The sequence below is a fragment of the Rhamphochromis sp. 'chilingali' genome, assembly GCF_963969265.1.
Source record: "Rhamphochromis sp. 'chilingali' genome assembly, chromosome: 17".
NCBI lineage: Eukaryota > Metazoa > Chordata > Actinopteri > Cichliformes > Cichlidae > Rhamphochromis > Rhamphochromis sp. 'chilingali'.
In genome coordinates, this window is record NC_137944.1 from 35,348,500 (window position 1) to 35,368,209 (window position 19,710).

The 19,710-nt window shown below is 44.5% G+C and overlaps 1 long non-coding RNA gene across 1 annotated transcript; it reads right to left on the reverse strand.

Moving 5' to 3' along the window:
* Positions 1-4,555: 4,555 nt before the first annotated feature.
* LOC308385030 lies at positions 4,556-6,420 on the reverse strand. Its single transcript, XR_013969444.1, has 6 exons — positions 6,294-6,420; positions 6,085-6,196; positions 5,682-5,769; positions 5,397-5,569; positions 5,056-5,233; positions 4,556-4,675 (listed from the first exon to the last, which is right to left on the reverse strand). It is a non-coding gene; the product is annotated as an uncharacterized lncRNA (long non-coding RNA).
* Positions 6,421-19,710: the final 13,290 nt, after the last annotated feature.

A 19,710-nucleotide genomic window follows, 5' to 3' on the forward strand; every position in this document is an offset into this window, starting at 1 on the left:
AACCACAACTGCCGCCCTAACAACAGCCACAACTGCACCAACAACAACCACAGCTGCCCCAACAACAACCACAGCTTCCTCAACAACAACAACAACATCAACAACTCCCTCAACCACAGCTGCTCCAACAACAACTACAGCTTCCCCAACAACAACCACAGCTTCCTCAACAACACCAACAACACCCTCAACCACAGCTGCACACACAACAACCACAGCTGCTCCATCAACAACCACAACTGTGGCCACAACTGCAGCTGCTCCAACAACAACTACAGCTGTTCCAACAACAACCACAACTGTCTCCCAAACAACTACCACAATTGCACCCACAAAAAACACAGCTGCTCCAACAACAACTACAGCTGCTCCAACAACAACCACAGCTGTTCCAACAACAACCACAACTGTCTCCCCAACAACTACCAAAACTTCACCCACTATAACCACAGCTGCTCCAACAACAACCACAACTGCACCCACAACAACCACAGCTGCTCCAACAACAACTACAGCTGCTCCAACAACAACCACAGCTTCTCCAACAACAACTACAGCTGCTCCAACAAGAACCACAGCTTCCCCAACAGCAACAACAACAACAACTGCACCGTCAACTACAGGTGCTCCAACAACAACAACCGTTGCTCCAACAACCACAACAGCAACTGCGCCAACAACAACCACAACTTTGGCCACAACTGCAAATGCTCCAACAACAACCACAGCTTCTCCAACAACAACTACAGCTGCTCCAACAAGAACCACAGCTTCCCCAACAGCAACAACAACTACAACTGCACCCTCAACTACAGCTGCTCCAACAAGAACCACAGCTTCCCCAACAGCAACAACAACTACAACTGCAACCTCAACTACAGGTGCTCCAACAACAACAACTGCTGCTCCAACAACCACAACCACAACTGTACCAACCACAACTGCCGCCCTAACAACAGCCACAACTGCACCAACAACAACCACAGCTGCCCCAACAACAGCCACAGCTGCTACGACAACAACTACAGCTGCTCCAACAAGAACCACAGCTTCCCCAACAGCAACAACAACTACAACTGCACCCTCAACTACAGGTGCTCCAACAACAACAACTGCTGCTCCAACAACCACAACCACAACTGTACCAACCACAACTGCCGCCCTAACAACAGCCACAACTGCACCAACAACAACCACAGCTGCCCCAACAACAGCCACAGCTCCTACAACAACAACTACAGCTGCTCCAACAACAACCACAGCTTCCCCAACAGCAACAACAACAACAACTGCACCGTCAACTACAGGTGCTCCAACAACAACAACCGTTGCTCCAACAACCACAACAGCAACTGTGCCAACAACAACCACAACTTTGGCCACAACTGCAAATGCTCCAACAACAACCACAGCTTCCCCAACAGCAACAACAACAACAAGTTTCTAAAATTGACGGAGTCTTCATTAATCCCATGCAAACGTACACCTATCTGGAACAACCCTGACATATTACAAAACAATAATATGATAAACTTTCCAGATTGGAGTGGTAAAGGAATCAAATATTTAGAACATATACTAGAAGGAACAGAATTTATTTCATTTGACGGACTAGTTACACAATATGGGATCAACAAGAAAAGATTTTTAGAATATCAACAAATTAAATCCATAGTAAAAAAGAAATTTAAACCGGGTCAAGTTGAACTACAAACACCACCAAGTGTGGTTCAATTTCTTACTCTTAAAACCCCCAAATTACTTTCCAAAATATACAGAATGCTTTCTAAAACAGATGAATCAATATCACTTCCTATTGCAAAATGGGAAGCGGATTTATCAGTTAACTTAGACCTAAACTTCTGGTCTCAGATTTGCTTAAAAACCTTTCATCTAATTAGAAATCCCAGTCTTCAATTAATTCAATACAAAATATTACATAGAGTGCACTATACAGGTCATCGAATGTTCAAGATGGGCTTTTCGTCTACCAACAACTGCTCACACTGCCAAACCAATTCACCGGACAATTATATCCACGCTCTTTGGTTCTGTCCACCAGTTCAGAAGTTTTGGCGCGAGATATGTGAAGACTTATCGAAGTGTCTGAAATGTAACATTCCAACTTCCCCCTTAGTGTGTTTGTTGGGCAGCTTAGATAAATGTCACTACAGAAAAGAATATCGCCCATATGGTTTTCACTGCCCTATGCATAGCCAAGAAAACAGTCCTCATGAACTGGAAAAATAAAAATAATCTTAATTCTAACCAATATAGAAATTATCTATTAGATTACATTAGTCTTGATACAGCCTCTGCCACCACATCAGATCAATTGCTCTGGGCTCCTTTGATCAGCTCCATCACCTAGTGGGGGTGGGGGGTCATAGTTTGGTCCCACCTTCACTGTTGTGATTGGTGTGGGGGTAGGGACAGGCTTAGGGCGTCGGGGGGTTCCCCGGAGGCATCTTCCTTGGGGGGCTCAACCCGGGGTAGCGGTCATGTCCGGTTAGGGGCTCTGTTGGCTCTCAGGTGACTGTTTCCTCGCGGCTGCGTGCAGCGGGGCTAGGGGAGGGTCTGTGCTGACGGACGTGGGTTACTGACCTGGCAACCTGGCTGCCCCTGGGTGGGTCCGGGATGGGCGTGAGGTTCTGGGGGCGCTCCGTCTCTGGGCTGGGGCCCGGGCTGGGGCCTCGGGGGCTTGGGTCCTGGTTGGTGTGTTGCCGGGGTTGTGGGCGGGTGGGTGCATGGGGGCCCAGCCCTGGAGCAGGGTGCCGCCGGTGCATCGAGCCACCTGGGGGGCTCTTCAACTGGTGGGGAAGATTGTCACATCTTGCAGGAGCTTTCCTCTCCTCAGGGGCTCTCTCTGCAGGAGGGGGAGATACAGGAGAGGTGGAGGAAGATCTCAGCCTGGGTGTTTATTGTCTTATGTAGTCTGGAAGAAGAGTGGATGGTGGGGTGGGTGCAGTTTTCTCTGTGGTGGGGTTGGGTGGACTGTCCCGGCCTCTGTGGGGCCGGGAGGCGCTGTTGCGCTGGGCCCCGGTCTGGATGGGCCTGGGCCCCCTTTCCCTGGTGGGTCGCGAGTATGGGGGTGCCTACTGGGGTCAGCGGGGGAGCTGGCCCCAGGGAGGGATCACTTGCCCCTCCCTTCCTTCCCTCCCACACAGTCCAGCCAGCGCCTCTTCACCCGATTCCAGCGCGGCTGGACTGTGTGGACCCGTTGTGCTGCCACTCGTTTTCCAGAGGCAATTCCATTACGTTCATTAAAGGCAAAGAACGTTGTGAAAGCCCTCACAAAATTCTTTTCAACTTTTGGGTTACCCAGTCAGGGTGCACTGGAACGATTTCATGAAACCCTAAAAACTATGTTGCGCAAATACTGCCTTGAATCCGGTAAAGAATGGGATGAGGGACTTCCACTTTTGCTTTTTGCTGTTAGAGAAACCACTCAGGAATCCCTTGGATTTAGTCCGGCTGACTTAGTTTTTGGACACACTGTGCGCGGTCCCCTGCGACTGCTTAAAGAAAAGTGGTTATCCGAGTCGCAGCAAGCCGAACATAATGTGTTAGATTATGTTTGCAGTTTTAAAGCGCGTCTTTTCCGTGGATGTCAGTTGGCCCGTGACAATTTGGAACAACCTCAAGGCAACATGAAAGCCCGGTATGACAAAAAGACGGTGGTCCGACATTTTGCTCCTGGTGAAAAAGTTCTGGTGTTGCTTCCTTTAGTTGGGTCTAGCCTCCATGCTCAGTTTTCCGGTCCCTTTGAGGTGGACAAAAAGATAAGTGACACTAGCTATGCAATAAAAACTCCTGATGAAAGAGAAAACTGAGTGTTTGCCACTTTAACATGCTTAAAGGCTATGTGTATGTGCTTCTCTATGAGATTGTAATTGTTCTAATTCTTTTTAACAGAACTGAATGTTGCAGTTGCTTTGCACACTGTTAATGAAGACTGTGTGCTGTTTTCTTTGTACCAGGTAGGCGCTGTTAAGTATAAGTTTTAATTGATGCTGTTGTATAGAAAAAAATAAATAAATAATACTGCTACTATACGATCACAGGTTTGGTTTCAGCTAGAACTTTTAAAAGAAAGACTTTGTTGATGTTGTGTTGTATAAATATATACAACACAACATCAACAAAATTGGGGGTGAGCTATGGTGTTGATTTTCCACCTCTTTCGCACAGTTGCTTTTTATTAAAACAGTTAAATCATGACTGGAAATCTACCTTTCTTTATAGGTATTTTAACCAATACTAAACTACTGCATGTTTCCATCAATACTTAAACCAACTAAACACATAATTGTACTTATTCCTCAAATTGGACACCCTTTATAAAAAAAACAAAAAACAAATGTCTCACAATGTATCATGTCAATATTAATATCCTAAAATAAGAAAGCATTGCATGTGATGTAACAGAGAAAAAAATAAACAAAAAAAGGTCAATAGGCATGTTTCGTTTGCTAAATACTTTATTAAAAGACAGTTTCCTATTTACATTTATATGTTTCACAGAAGATTGTAATTTTTTACTCTGGGATGGGAATGCATGATGTGCGTCCTGCACCACCCAAACGATCTGGGGCGTATCGGAGCCATTTCTGCACTGCTTGTGCAAAGACAAACTCGGACATAGAGTTTGCCCCTAACTGCTGCGTCAGGCCATCTAGGACAAAAATACACACACACACACAAACAAAAAAAGTGAATTAGAGCACATGAATAAGCTCTTTTTAACTGTCTTCAGCGGGGAGAAAGTATGTAAACTCCTAGGCTGATAAACATGAAAGTCACCAGGCGTAAATCTGCAAACTGCTGCATTTGATTCCCAAAGAGCTATGAGTGGAAAAAGTGATAAGTCTTATTAGCATGGTGTGCCGTGTATCCTTTAAAACAAAATAAACATGGGTTCCTCGGGCTGTACAAACTACAACCCGAGGACTAAACAAGCCAAAGACCAAAGACTCCATCTCCAGATTAACCGGACATGAAAGTCTTGTTATTAAGAAAGAAAAAGTAATATAGCAAAAAAACGGTAAAACTTACCAAATATGCATTTGCAGAGCGCTGTATCTTTAAATGCCCTTTTTTGCTTTGTCTGGTCCTTGGTTTTTTTCCCTGCCCAGTTTAGTACCGAGGCCAGCTCGTTTGTAATAGCATAAGTCATTACACGGCGGACTTGCACCTCCAGTGTGGTCCCTCCAATCAAGGCAAAGCGTCTCACCTATAGACACATTTTAAGAGATGGAATTAGCGTGTCTCATGTCTTAAATGTGTATGCAAGTGCTTGTGTGTTTAATCAACAGGTCGTTGTTATGTATTTAAATCACATCTGACAGCTATTACACTTTATAGTTACAAAGTGTACATAACCTTTATATACTTACCATTGCCGTATTTGCCTCTTGTGATTGAAGAGCTGGCTCTGCATTGTTTAGCTCCTCAATGTTGTGCAAGGGCAAATCCAGAGGCAGTACCCCAGCATCTACCGATTCATTGCAGCCGATATTGCGGATGGCTCTGACCTCCTCACGGAGTTCGTTAACAGCTCTCGTCAGGTCTGACAGAAAAAGATAAATTTTTTTAAGTATTTAAGAATACAGACAACTTGTCAAAAGTCTCCTTGTGTCACACACAGATATGTACAAAGACACTAGACAGTATTTTATTACCTGGTATTTTCACTCGAGGGGCCCGGGGAAACCATTTTTTGTGGGCTGCTCATCCTCTGAGTCACTATATGTGTACAGGGGATTTGGTCTAAAGAAAAAAAGTTGAAAATGGTCATAAGTAATTACAAATGTGCTTTTGGAATATTTTTTCCTGAAGTTACAGTTTGATTTATAACAACACACACAGGAAACGGAGATGTGCAAGAAGGTACAGTATACAAGGAATTTTTGAAGTGCACAAGTGTACACGGTTTTGCATTTATAAAAAGTTTACAAGCTTCCACTTTTTGGACTATATTATGTGGTGATATTGCAGTATGCAAGCACCACAGATATGTATAAAAGACAAGATCATAAATTCTTAGCAATCAAAGATATGTTTGTGAAATAAAAAAAGTTTTACTTGTGCTTTCTTTTATGACTGGTCTGAGTTTCAGCTTCGGACTGAAGGTCAGACATATCACAGTGTTCACTTAGATATTTCTGAAGACTGCGTTCTGCTTCGTGAAATGTGTCTGGAAGTACAAACACAATGTATGGCCAGACATAAATTAGGACACGAAAAACTTGTTATTGTTACATTTATACAACACCAATCCAGATGATACCCACCATGGCTTATTAGAAGTCGGACTGGTGCATAGGTGAGCCATGTTGCACCAGGATGAACTCTCCTCTTTACTGCGTCGTGGATCCTGAATGTGTCTCACGGAGGATATGGAGGCCATGACAATTTCTCTCCATTTATCCATGATCTAGGGACTATTTCTGTACCACCAGTGCTAAACTGCACAATGCACCAGTCTTTCATTTGTATCTTTTTTTTTAAATTTGGAGTCCTTTTTTGTCCTGTCTAGGATAAACAGGAAACAGATAATTACAATATATTTCATAGTCACTACAAAACTTGATCTATTGATTGAACTAAATAATAAATAATAGCTTAAAATGTATATAGGCAACAATTACAAGCAAACCCGATAAAACAAACTCTTTTTTTTTTTTTACATACAACTGCGTGTGTATATGTAAGCATTTAAACACTGAAGATAATAAAATTAACTGTATTTTCTCTAAGTCTGCCATTGTAGGAATTCATGGCACGGAGGCAAAAACTTGGCGCACAGTGTGGCGTCAAAATAGGCGCACACCTTTGACGCTGCGTTTTCTCCGTCTTCCTCGTCCACACATAAATGCTAAACGGAGTTTTCGAAAATATCCGCCCTGGCAGGCGTCTTTAAAAATCTCAGTTTTCAGTTAACAAAAACGCAGTTTACGTGTGGACAAAAGGTGCAAAAGCAAGGTAGGTGAGCGTGCAACGTAAAGGTAGGTGAGCGTGCAACGTAAAGTTTGAATTGAGTGCGAATCGAAGCGGGTGCTCTCCAATCATTAAAAGTAACAAAGTCATTGAACACATTTATACAGTTACCTTTACGTTTATCAATCATATTTACAATTTTTTGTAGTACTATGCTAAAAAGCAACAGAGCGAAAGTCTGCGTCAAGCGTCGAGGCGACGGCAAGAACAAAGGAACCCTCGAAGCGTTAAAGCTAGCTTTGTAAGGGAATATAACGGAAAAGTATGAAACGAAAATGTTTTCTTTGTTGATAGACTTTGTTCACAGTGCAATTTATTTGTTGCCGGATTGTAAGATGAAAGTAGACACAATTTCGGGCTCCCACATTTTATCCGAAACTTTACATTAACAAGTTTGTTTGTTTTTTTTACTGTTATTCAAATGCGACCGTGGAAATAACGAATAGAACAAAAGTCATTCATTCTTACCTTATACTAATCGTGGTGCAGGCCAGTGCAGTGCATGAACTGATGCCTTCTCCGGTCAATTCCGCTGAGAGTAAATCTAATGTCCCGCTCTACTGTACAAGACAATGGTTACCTGGAGGGATGTACCAATGTGATAGGGGTGCTGCGGAATAGTCCAATGGTAGCAGCTTTGATTTCCCGCTCAACTATAAATTGATGATTTTTCAACGTGATTGTTGTCACCTTGTCAACTATAAATAGATCAACAATCAACGATGACAGAACAACAGTGAATCAATGTTATTTCAATGTCAGTGTAAGGTTTCATCAGTATTTCAATGTTGTTTCAACATTGGTTTTGTGTTGACATTTCAATCCTGACGATTCTGATGGTTCAGATGGAAAATCAACATCTGTTCAATGTCTCCTTGCTATCTGGGTAGTCATTTGTTAAGTGTTATGTTTGGAAAGAAAAAGGAAAAAAACTCCCAAGCTGGTGAACTGAATGTTGCAGTTGCTTTGCACACTGTTAATGAAGACTGTGTGCTGTTTTGTTTGTACCAGTTGCCAGAATAAAGAGGGAGCCCAGAGTAAAGGCAAGTCCAGCGTTGCAGTGCCGTCCTTTCTACATGGGCATATCACACCACTTGCACAATAAACTCACAGAACAGCAACAGCTACATATGTTTCCAGAGAGGATGCGGCAGCTGAAAAAACCTCTCCCATTGCGCCTGTCTCTGTGTGTTCGGCACCACCATTGTATGTTTTGCAAGATGATGACTTGATTGACAAGAGCAGTTGTATGCCTGTGGCCGGTTTGCGAAACTCAGAAGTGTTAGAAAACTTAGAATCGTTTCTGTCGCATCTGTCAGATTCCGCCCGTGAAGATATCCTTGATCTGATTGAAGCTAATTTGCTGCTTTTCTCTGACCATCCTCAGCAGACGTCTGTGCTGTTTCATGATATCGTTGTGGAAGTTGATAAGCCAATAAAACAACATGCTTATAGACTAAATCCAACCAAGCGGATTTTAATGCAACAGGAAGTTGAATACCTGGTTAAACATGGGTTAGCTGAGCCCAGTAACAGTGCGTGGAGTTCGCCCTGTATTTTCGTGCCTAAACCAGATGACACCCCACGTTTCTGTACCGATTTCAGAAAGGTTAATGCAGTCACAAAACCTGATTCTTTCCCTCTCCCCAGAACGGAGGACTGCATTGATCGTAGCTCAGCTACATACTGTCACGGTGCGGCATGGCACACCGTGGAAGGAGTGGGGAAGGAGGACCCAGGCGCGTGGAAGGAGTGGGGAAGGAGGACCCAGGCGCGTGGAAGGAGTGGGGAAGGAGGACCCAGGCGCGGTACTCTGTGTATAAACAGTGCGTTTATTTACAGTGATGGAAACAATAACAGTAAATCCCCGTGCTCTCCCGTGACTCCCGTGTCGTGTCTTCCCAAAAAGTCCGTGCTCCGTGTTCTCCACTCTCGTGTGTCCACACACACCCCGTCCCTGCTGCCCTCCGATGTTCCACGCTCCTCCTGAGGGGAAAATGACAGAGGCAGCCGTCAAGACACTTAATTCCAGTAGGCATACACTCAGACTTTAACTAAGCAGAAGACTAACGTGGAGTCTCATGGAATGATCCCGCGTCGGTGGGAGCTCCAAGACTCTCTTAAGTAGCTCCCCCGACGAGGCCTGATCAGCAGCAGGTGTGTGGCTTCGGGTGTGGCCAGTCCCCTTGCAGGACCACACCCTCCAGGCCTGACGCCGCCTATAAACAGGTGCTCAGCCACACACACATATATATATATACACACACACAAGCACAGAGAAGGGAAGCAACACCAAAATACATATAATAATACTAATAATATAATTCATAACTGCTCAGGGATCCTGGGTCGCTCAGACCCAGGACCCTGACACATACATCATAAATTAGACCTGTTAAAAGGGTATTGGCAAGTCCCGTTAACCCCCAGAGCTTCTGAAGTCTCCGCGTTTGTAACTCCAGATCATTTCCTCCAATACACTGTAATGCCCTTCGGGTTGCGAAACGCACCTGCAACATTTCAACGTCTGATGCAGAAGGTATTGTTTGGAGTGAGAAACTGTGAGGCATACTTGGATGACATTGTCATTTATTCTCCAACATGGTCAGAACATCTGGAAACGCTCTCTGAGGTGTTCAGAAGTTTTTGTGAATCTTCTCTCACATTAAACCTCTCTAAGTGTGAGTTTGGTAAAGCCATTATTATTTATTTAGGGAAACAGGTCGGATAGGGGCAAGTGCGCCCTGTTGCTGCGAAAGTACAGGCCATTGTTGATTTTCCTGTCCCGCAGACAAAAAGAGCTCTGCGTCGTTTTTTAGGAATGGCTGGTTTTTATCGAGGGTTTTGCAGAAATTTTTCTGATGTGGTTAGTCCCCTAACTGATCTTGTTAGCCCCTTAAAGTCTTTTATTTGGTCTCCAGCGTGTCAGGTGGCATTCGAGTCTGCCAAAGCATTGTTGTGCAGTGCACCAGTGCTAGCTGCGCCGACTTTTGAGCACCCTTTTAAACTAGAAACTGGGGGCGATCGTGGTTCAAGAGTTGGGAGTTCGCCTTGTAATCGGAAGGTTGCCGGTTCGAGCTCCGGCACGGACAGTCTCGGTCGTTGTGTCCCTGGGCAAGACACTTCACCCGTTGCCTACTGGTGGAGGTCAGAGGGCCCGGTGGCACCAGTGTCCGGCAGCCTCGCCTCTGTCAGTGCGCCCCAGGGTGGCTGTGGCTACAATGTAGCTGCCATCACCAGTGTGTGAATGTGTGGATGACTGGATATGTAAAGCGCTTTGGGGTCCTTAGGGACGAGTAAAGCGCTATATAAATACAGGCCATTTACCATTTACCATAGAAGTTGATGCCAGCTCGTGTGGCGCAGGCGCTGTTCTGTTACAGGAAGATGGTCACGGCGTAGATCATCCCGTCTGCTACTTTTCAAAAAAGTTTAACAGACACCAGACCCATTATAACACCACTGAAAAAGAGGCCATTTTTGAGCATTTTGAGGTCTATGTCGGGTCAAGTGTGCTGCCTGTGCAGGTGTTTACCGATCACAACCCACTAGTGTTTCTTTCCCAAATGCACAACTCCAATCAAAGACTTATGTGCTGGTCCTTGTTACTGCAAGATTTTAACTTGGAGATCAATTACAAGAAAGGGAAAGAGAATGTGTTGGCTGATACTCTGTCTAGAGCACTTTCTCCTTGAATTAAACATTTTGGGGGTAATGTTAATTCTTGGGAAAGGGGGTGTTACGACTGTGATCATATCATATCGTAAATTTGAGTGTGCAGGTGCTCCTCCGTGGTTGGTGCATCCAGGGTGGATGGCTCGCACCGATTGGCTTAGGACCGTATATATATATATATACATATGTGTATATGTGTGTGTGTGTGTGTGTGTGTGTGTGTGTGTGTATGTATATATATATATATATCGATTCACTGATCCACACTACCAGGCTATACAGCAATGACATTGGAATGTCGTTCGGACTGGAGAAGTGTAGTCGGATGGTAACAAAGAGAGGGAAGGTAGTCAGAACTGAGGCGATTGAACTACCAGAAGGCAACATTGCAGACATAGAGGACAGTTACAAGTACTTGGGGATCCCGCAGGCGAATGGGAACCATGAAGAGGCCGCTAGAAAAGCTGCAACCACCAAGTACCTGCAGAGGGTCAGGCAAGTCCTGAGGAGTCAGCTGAATGGTAAGAACAAGATCCGGGCCATCAACACGTACGCCCTGCCCGTGATCAGGTACCCTGCTGGGGTAATAGGCTGGCCAAAGGAGGAGATAGAAGCCACTGACATAAAGACAAGAAAGCTCCTTACCATGCATGGAGGGTTTCACCCCAAGTCCAGCACCCTGAGGCTGTACGCTAAGCGGAAGGAAGGGGGCCGGGGACTGGTGAGTGTCAGCACCACAGTCCAGGATGAGACAACGAACATCCAAGAATACATTGGGAAGATGGCCCCAACTGACCGAGTGCTCAGTGAATACCTCAGGCAGCAGAAACCCAAGAAAGAGGAGGGAGACGAGGAACCATCATGGAAGGACAGGCCCCTGCACGGTATGTACCACCGGCAGATAGAGGAGGTGGCTGATATCCAGAAATCCTACCAGTGGCTGGACAAAGCTGGACTGAAAGACAGCACAGAGGCACTAATCATGGCAGCACAAGAACAAGCTCTGAGCACAAGATCCATAGAGGCTGGGGTCTATCACACCAGGCAAGACCCCAGGTGCAGGCTGTGTAAAGATGCCCCAGAGACAATCCAGCACATAACAGCAGGGTGCAAGATGCTAGCAGGCAAGGCATACATGGAACGCCATAACCAAGTGGCCAGCATAGTGTACAGGAACATCTGTGCCGAGTATAACCTGGAAGTCCCGAGGTCAAAATGGGAGATGCCCCCAAGGGTGGTGGAGAATGACCGAGCTAAGATCCTGTGGGACTTCCAGATACAGACGGACAAAATGGTGGTGGCTAACCATAGTGGTGGTAGACAAACAGAAGCAGACGGCCGTAGTGATCGATGTAGCGGTTCCCAATGACAGCAATATCAGGAAGAAGGAACACGAGAAGCTGGAGAAATACCAAGGGCTCAGAGAAGAGCTCGAGAGGATGTGGAGGGTGAAGGTAACGGTGGTCCCCGTGGTAATCGGAGCACTAGGTGCGGTGACTCCCAAGCTAGGCGAGTGGCTCCAGCAGATCCCGGGAACAACATCGGAGATCTCTGTCCAGAAGAGCGCAGTCCTGGGAACAGCTAAGATACTGCGCAGGACCCTCAAGCTCCCAGGCCTCTGGTAGAGGACCCGAGCTTGAAGGATAAACCGCCCGCAGGGGAGTGCTGGGTGTTTATATATATATATATATATATATATATATATATATATATATATATATATATATATATATATATACATATATTCAGTGAGCAACAAATCACCCTGTCATGAAATAAAACTATGTTAAAATAAGGACCACTAGATTTATTGTCTTGTGTCTGGGGGTGGGCGTCCGGGTACACACCGGCTCACTCCTTGGCGGCCGCTTGTCGGGGCCTGGAGCCTGGGGCTCGCTCGGGCCACTTCAGAGGTGGGGTGCCCCCGGCCTCTCGGCCTGGGGCTCGGTCACTCAGGCACAGCTGGCTGCCGGCGGAGCTCACGGGCGCGTCACTGCAACTCCCCCTGGCTTCTGCTCCGCGGCTGCTGAGTGAGCCCTCATCTGGGACTCTCCTCAGCTCTTACTGGGACAGTGGCGCGGCTGCCCCTGTGTTGGTCTTCCTTGGTCTCTTGTGTTCTGGGGCCTCCGGATGTCTGGAGTTTTGATCTCCTCCATACCTGCTTCATACCCTGGGGACGGGGCTGTGGCTCCCCACACCCTCTAGCAGATCGTTACATGGAGAAACCTTTGGAATGCAAGCATGCTGATCCACACAGGTGTACACACGGGTATTCACAGACGCGGACTACAGCTTTCTTGGCTGCTGCCTCAAAGCACATTGTGCGCTGTCTATCTTGCGTGCTGCACAATATCGTTTATTATTTAGTATCTACTGATATCTACTGCTAGCTAGTTTATTGTGATGGTGCTGTTCTTTTTATTATGTTGCTCTTTGTTGTTTTCTTTCTCTCCCTCTCTTTCTTTCATTCTTTCCCCCTGTCCTATCACACAGTCATGTCTGTCCCGTTTGTAGCAACTGAAAATAAAATAAATCCATAATTATAATAAAGGTCAATCAAATGGACCAATATGGCAAGGCCATTATGATCCACTTGGTAAAATAAATCCGCTTGGCATCTTTCTTGGCCTTAAGACAACAATTCTGATGGTAAAGATCCAAACGGGACACAAAAAAAAAAAAAAAAAAAAAAAGATTGTCTTGTCATAACGTCTTGTAATAACTGTGTATTTTGGATTTGAAAACACATAGATGAGGTTAATAATGACACCATATTCTGTACCATAAAACAAAGTGCAACTCGGGACTCTTACTTGTAATGAAGCATTACCATCTTAAAAGCAATAGTATCTCCCACCAGTGATTACAGGAAATTTTGCTGATAAATCTCCTGGACACGCCTGCAGCACAAAACAATAAATTCTCGTTCTGAGTGCCTGTTAATGCACAACAGGCTAAACTATAAACTAGGTGCGGCTGAAAGTTTATGCAACGAGAGGCAGCTTCAATCACCACACCTCATATATCTGAGCATCAGATCAACAAGATTCATAAAACAAGTTGAATAAAGTAGAACACCAATGCAATATCATCTACAGCTGGACGTGTGTTCAGTTTAAGGGGCACCATCATAAACATGTAACATATTCAGCCAACATGATTTATGGCTGTTCAGCAGTTACACGTTCAAACTAACTCGTAACCCAAGAAGAGATTAGACCCATAATGCTAGCATCTCTGACTTTCCACTGAACCGACGGAGCCTGTGTAGCAGCCACCACATTCATGTAACACTGAGGGAGGAACAATTTGAGACTATGATGGGCACACTGAAAAATGTGTATTTATGTTAAGTTGCAGATGGATTTCAGCCTTTAGCTCCATATGTGAGATGTGTGGGGCAGCGTAGGCGACTGTAGGATGAAGGCAAAGATAAAGGAACAATAATTGGAGATTAACTATCTGAATTTCAGGAGCGAGACCACTCCTCCAAACAGGGCCCTTCCAGGTCCTATGTGACCCCCCTCCCAGTTGTACAAGCTGTTCGTTCTAGTTTTTGTGCTCCACCCTCTCTACCCTTTTTTCTCATTAGTACATGGGGATTTGTCAGGACCAGGAGCCGCTGCCAGTCACCAATGAGGCCTTCCCCAAACCATAGCTCAATTCTTGGTTAAGCCATCCGCTGTTCTCTACTAAAAAATGCTGCCCAAGCTAAAATGAGGACGTGGGCCCAGCTAGTGAAACAAAAAGACTTAGGTGACATCTAGTGGCAGCAGTGAGAGACTACAAACTCAGAAAATACAGTCCACTGTATACATGAAGGAATCTGAAACAGCAGATTTTATATAAAGTGAGACTGTGAGCCATAACTGCACACTGCAGTAAAATCCCCTCACATATGAAACTAACGCAACAGCATCATATACATGACACACACATTAGTCATATTAGTAACTCAGTCCTGAACGATGGCATCTGCTGATGTCACAGTGAGCATGTTTCCTTTGAGTGTTATGATCTGTGCACAGTCGAACAAGACCAAGCTGTCACTTGTCCTGCGATGTGGATCCAGGTGAGTATTTAGACTGGGAGGGGAAATCCATATCACAGGAAAAAGGAGGAAAAAGGAACCAATAGGGAACAAGACAGGACACAAAAATGACCGTGAGACAGAGAGAGAATATTACTCAGATACTCGCATCTTTACATTGGCTGCAAATTAAATATAGAGTGATTTCAAGGTTTTATTATTGGTTTTTAAAGCCCTCTATGGTTTGGCTCCAGGTTACATTTCAGATCACCTTAGCCTGCGCCTACCCACTCAAACTCTATGTTCCTCCAGTCAGATGCTTTTCCTGGTTCCAGGCTTCTAGTTAAAATCAAGAGGTGACAAGCTTTCTCCATCGCCGCTCCGAGACTCTGGAACAGTCTTCCGTCTTTTATAAAATTCTCTTCCTCTTTCAAAATCTTCAAATCGAACTTCAAGATTGACCTTTTCAAGTCTTTCAGATCTTTTTGACAGCGCATGTGTCTCTGTATATATATATATATATATATATATATATATATATATATATATATATATATATATATGCACGTATATGTATGTGCATGTGTACCTCTACATATATACACTTGTATAGACATTTGTATATAACAGTTTGCTTGTGCGTATATGTGGATGTTTTGTAATCTTTTTTACTTCAGTTATCTTAATTATTTATTTTCTTTGATTACATCAGGGGTCCCCAATCCCAGTCCACGAGGGCCGGTGTCCCTGCAGGTTTTAGATCTCACCCTGGGTCAACGCACCTCCATCACATGATTAGTTCATTACCAGGCCTCCGGAGACCTTCAAGACATGTTGAGCAGATCCATCCATACATTTAAATCAGCTGTGATGGATCAAGGACACATCTAAAACCTGCAGGGACACTGGGATTGGGGACTGGGATTGGGGACCCCTGGATTACATTGTCCCTCTGTTCAGCATTTCGGCCGACACTTGATGAAACATGCTAAACAAATAAACCTGACTTGACACAAAAATGTTCTTGACCTGACTTAACACCTTGAGTGAGTTCACTACCTGGTGAAGACTGAGCACTCATGTTAATGTTTAATTACCGCTGGGTTGATCACCAGATGGGAGGGCAGGTGTGACAGCTGAGGCGTGGGAAAGCCAGACCGCCTCAAAGGGAATAATCTCTGCCCAGTGCCGCTTAAACTAAATCAGGGAAAACCAGTAAACCTGCGCAAATCATAACAGAATCAGCTGATTACAGTACTTTACCTGGTAACAGAGTGCTGTTTTTTCTGTTGGCTTTTTTTTAGATCATACATATGTGTGTGTTGTGTTGTCTGGTGGATTTTTTAGGGTTGGTCTTTAAACAAACCAACCCTAAACGGAAGCCATCAGCTGATGTGGGAAAACAAACACAAAGTTGTTGTTCCGTCAACATCTCATCAAGCTTCAGAAATACATCTCTGTCACAGGAAGCAGCAGATTAGAACTTAGAATCAGCAGAAGAACAATGGATAATAACATTAGATTATCAAGGCTAGGCAGGGGTTGTTTTTCTTTTCTGTCTCTTACAGAGGAGGGAGCAGATACCAGACGAGGTCACGAATGTACGAGGAGAATTCACAAGGAGACAGCAAGACAGCCACGTCAGTGTGGGAGCAAGACAGCCATGGTAATCTTTGTTTTTGTCTCACTATATAAAGTTGTAGAGCCCATTTGAGGTTTATCCTTTTTGTGGAGCAGGCTGCTGGTTCACACAGAGGTCCACAGCGCTGTATACACTTGTAATTTCAACTGCTAACGCAAATGAAATCTTTTTAAATAACAGAACTTTCTTCTGAAATTCCTTCTGAAAAATTTGACACCACACTGTGATGAGCCACGTAAAGACTTTGGTGACATCTAGTGGCAGCAGTGAGAGTCTACAACCTTGGCAATCCAGTCTCTTCAGAAAAGTCTTGATTTCCTGCACAGATATAACTGCCTTGTTGTGACTTGGCCCTGTATAAATATTATTGAATGTTGAGGGCTTTCCACAGTAGGGTTGGTGTGTAATGGTTTGCACTCTGGAATCCAGTGATCTGATTTCAAATCTCATTGGTACTTCATTTGGCTGTCTTGCCCTTTGCCCCAGAGGTAAATTACCACACTTTATTTTCTTTTTATCACTTTGAAAAACATCCGTTCTCCGGGCTTTACCAGCTCTCCTCCTGGATGCTGCTACTGTTAGCCACCAATACTTTTATTTTGTAATACGTTTTTTTTTTGTTTTGTTTTTTTACAAGGAATGGGTGCATGGAACAGCTCAGGTATCCATACACTTAGGTCTATAAGATATTTGCTTGGGGCTTAAATTAATATATTTTTTTAACTTGTAAATGTTCTGTTTTTATTGGTACCATCCCTCCTTTTTGGACATGGCTCAATTTTGCTGCGTATCTATGTCAGCTTTTCGTTACTATATGTACTCCCCTTCATAAAAATAAATATCCGAGGATAATTGAAGCATCTTCCTTTTCCCAAAATGTACAACTCATAATCTTGAAAGGAACTGCAAGCAGCTTGAATCTGCAAGGAAAATAAAGTATCTGAGCTTGTTTCTCACATGAAACTTAGCATGTTCTCATTTCAATCAGTCATCCACACGTCTTTAGAGTTTCTTTTGTTTTATCAGTACAAAGTGAAAGGGAGAGAAGAACTCCTCGAGGCAACCCTATTCTGCAACACTTACGTGTCAGAAGCTTGCCACCCACCTTAACTCTTTGCAACCTCCTTGTCAAAAAAAGATCAAACATTTGATAATTAAGGAATTCACTTCTAAATTTATGATCTTTGGAACACCAGGCACACATGAACAGAATCAAACAGACCTGAAATCATCAAACAGAATCCCATGATGAGCTTTTGGGTCTGATGGCATATTTGTTGTCCATGTAGGCCATGGGTATCAAACATGCAGCCCAGGGGTCAGAACCAGCTAGACAAGTAGGCCGGCCTGGCCCACTGGAGGAATTTCAATTTTGCACTTTTAACTTTATTTTCAAAGGTTTTGCTGACTGATAAAGGGCTTTTGTCTTTCGGGTGAACCAGTTTTTGTCTGAGCGTGTTGCTGGGTCTGAAATGCACCGGGATGTCATGCTTGGAGAAAACTCTCCTGAGTTTCTCTGATACACCGGCTACATAGGGGATGACAATGTTGTTGCGTCTGTCCTTCTTATCCTCCCTCGCTGGTGTCTGGTCTTCTTTTCTGTGCCTCTTTGCTGACTTTAAGAACGCCCATTTAGGATAGCCGCACGTTTTGAGTGCTTCCTTTACAAGCGTGTGTCCTTTCTTGGGAAACTCCCACTAGGTTCATATCTGGGACTCTCCACCATTTGACCTTAGAACTGAAGAAGCTCTCATTACACATACATATAGGATCTTGGGGGTGGGCACGATACACGGAATCCAAAGTACCATCAGGGTGTACACCCCACCCCTGGCGTCGGTGCCCACCTCTCAATTTTAAATACACTTAGACATTGAGGGCTAGCAGGAGGGACCATGCGCTTACCTGCTGCTCTCTGGCAGGTAGCTCCAAGCCCTCCTGGGTTTTAAATGCACCTTAGAACACACATGCATCAACACTACAATGAGCGGGTGGAGGGAGGTTTGGAGTCTTCTCTCACCCTGCCGGTGAGCTCACGGGCGCGTCACTGCAACTCCCCCTGGCTTCTGCTCCGCGGCTGCTGAGTGAGCCCTCATCTGGGACTCTCCTCAGCTCTTTCTGGGACAGTGGCGCAGCTGCCCCTCTGTTGGTCTTCCTTGGTCTCTTGTGTTCTGGGGGCCTCTGGATGTCTGGAGTTTTGATCTCCTCCACACCTGCTTCACGCCCTGGAGGACGGGGCTGTGGCCCCCCCACACCCTCTAGCAGATCATTACATGGAGGAACCTTTTAAAAAACAAAAAACAAGCGCGTCCATGCTCACAGGTGTACACACAGGTGATCACACCCACAAACTACACCCTTTTTGGCTCCTACCTCAAAGCACACTGTGTTCTGTTGATCTTATGTGCTGCACAATAATGCTTAACATTTAGTATTTACTGTCATATTCCCATATATCATTGTGATGTTGTTTATTCTATTACTCTTGTTCTCTTCTGCTTGTTTTCTTTTTTCTTTCTCAGCAGGTGATCCAGGTGATTGATATATGCATTTTTTTTCTCTGCTCATTCTGTTGGTTTTTGTCTTTTGCCCTTCTCCCCCGTCCCTCTTCTCAGCTGTTTCTCTTTCCCTCTTTCTTTCTCCCCTTCTTTCCCCCAGTCAAGTCTGTCCCGTATTCAGCAAGTGAAAATAAAATAAACAATAAAAGGTGAATCAAATGGACCATTACGGCAAGGCTGGGATGGTCAGTTTGGTAAAGTAAATCCGTTGGGCATCTTTCTTTGCCTTTAGACAACAATTCTGATGGCAAAAGAGCCAAACGGGACAGGCCAAAAAAAAAAAAAAAAAAGAACTGAAGAAGCTTCTGGGATGAGAGGTGAAACGTCTTCAAGTAACTTAAAGAAGTCCAGATGCTTTTCTTTGCAAGCTCCTTTGACCATAATCTTGAAAGTAAACTTAGTTTCACTGGTCTAGCTGTGTGTGGCCTGTGATTTAAAACTAACTAATTAACTTTTTATTTTGTTCCCATTCATGAGCTTCTGTTAGATCAGCTGCCTGTAGAGTAATAACTGTGTCTGTTAACGTTCCCACCTGCAGACACGAGGATTCTCATTTTTACTTTTTTATTAAGCAGAGTCATTTGGGCTGGGCCACGTAATTGCTGAATGAATGTTTAATACTTCTGCTTGTATCCTGTAGTCTGTAGGAAAAACTGGACCCACACGCAGGATGTGCAGAACAAAGACAGTGGATTTATTTATTTATAGTGTAGTCATGATGCCCCTCGAGGCAGACGTGTTTGGTTGCTCCGCTCTCAGATACTGACTTTTTGTTTGTTGTTGTTGTTTGTTTTTTGTTCTTTTTG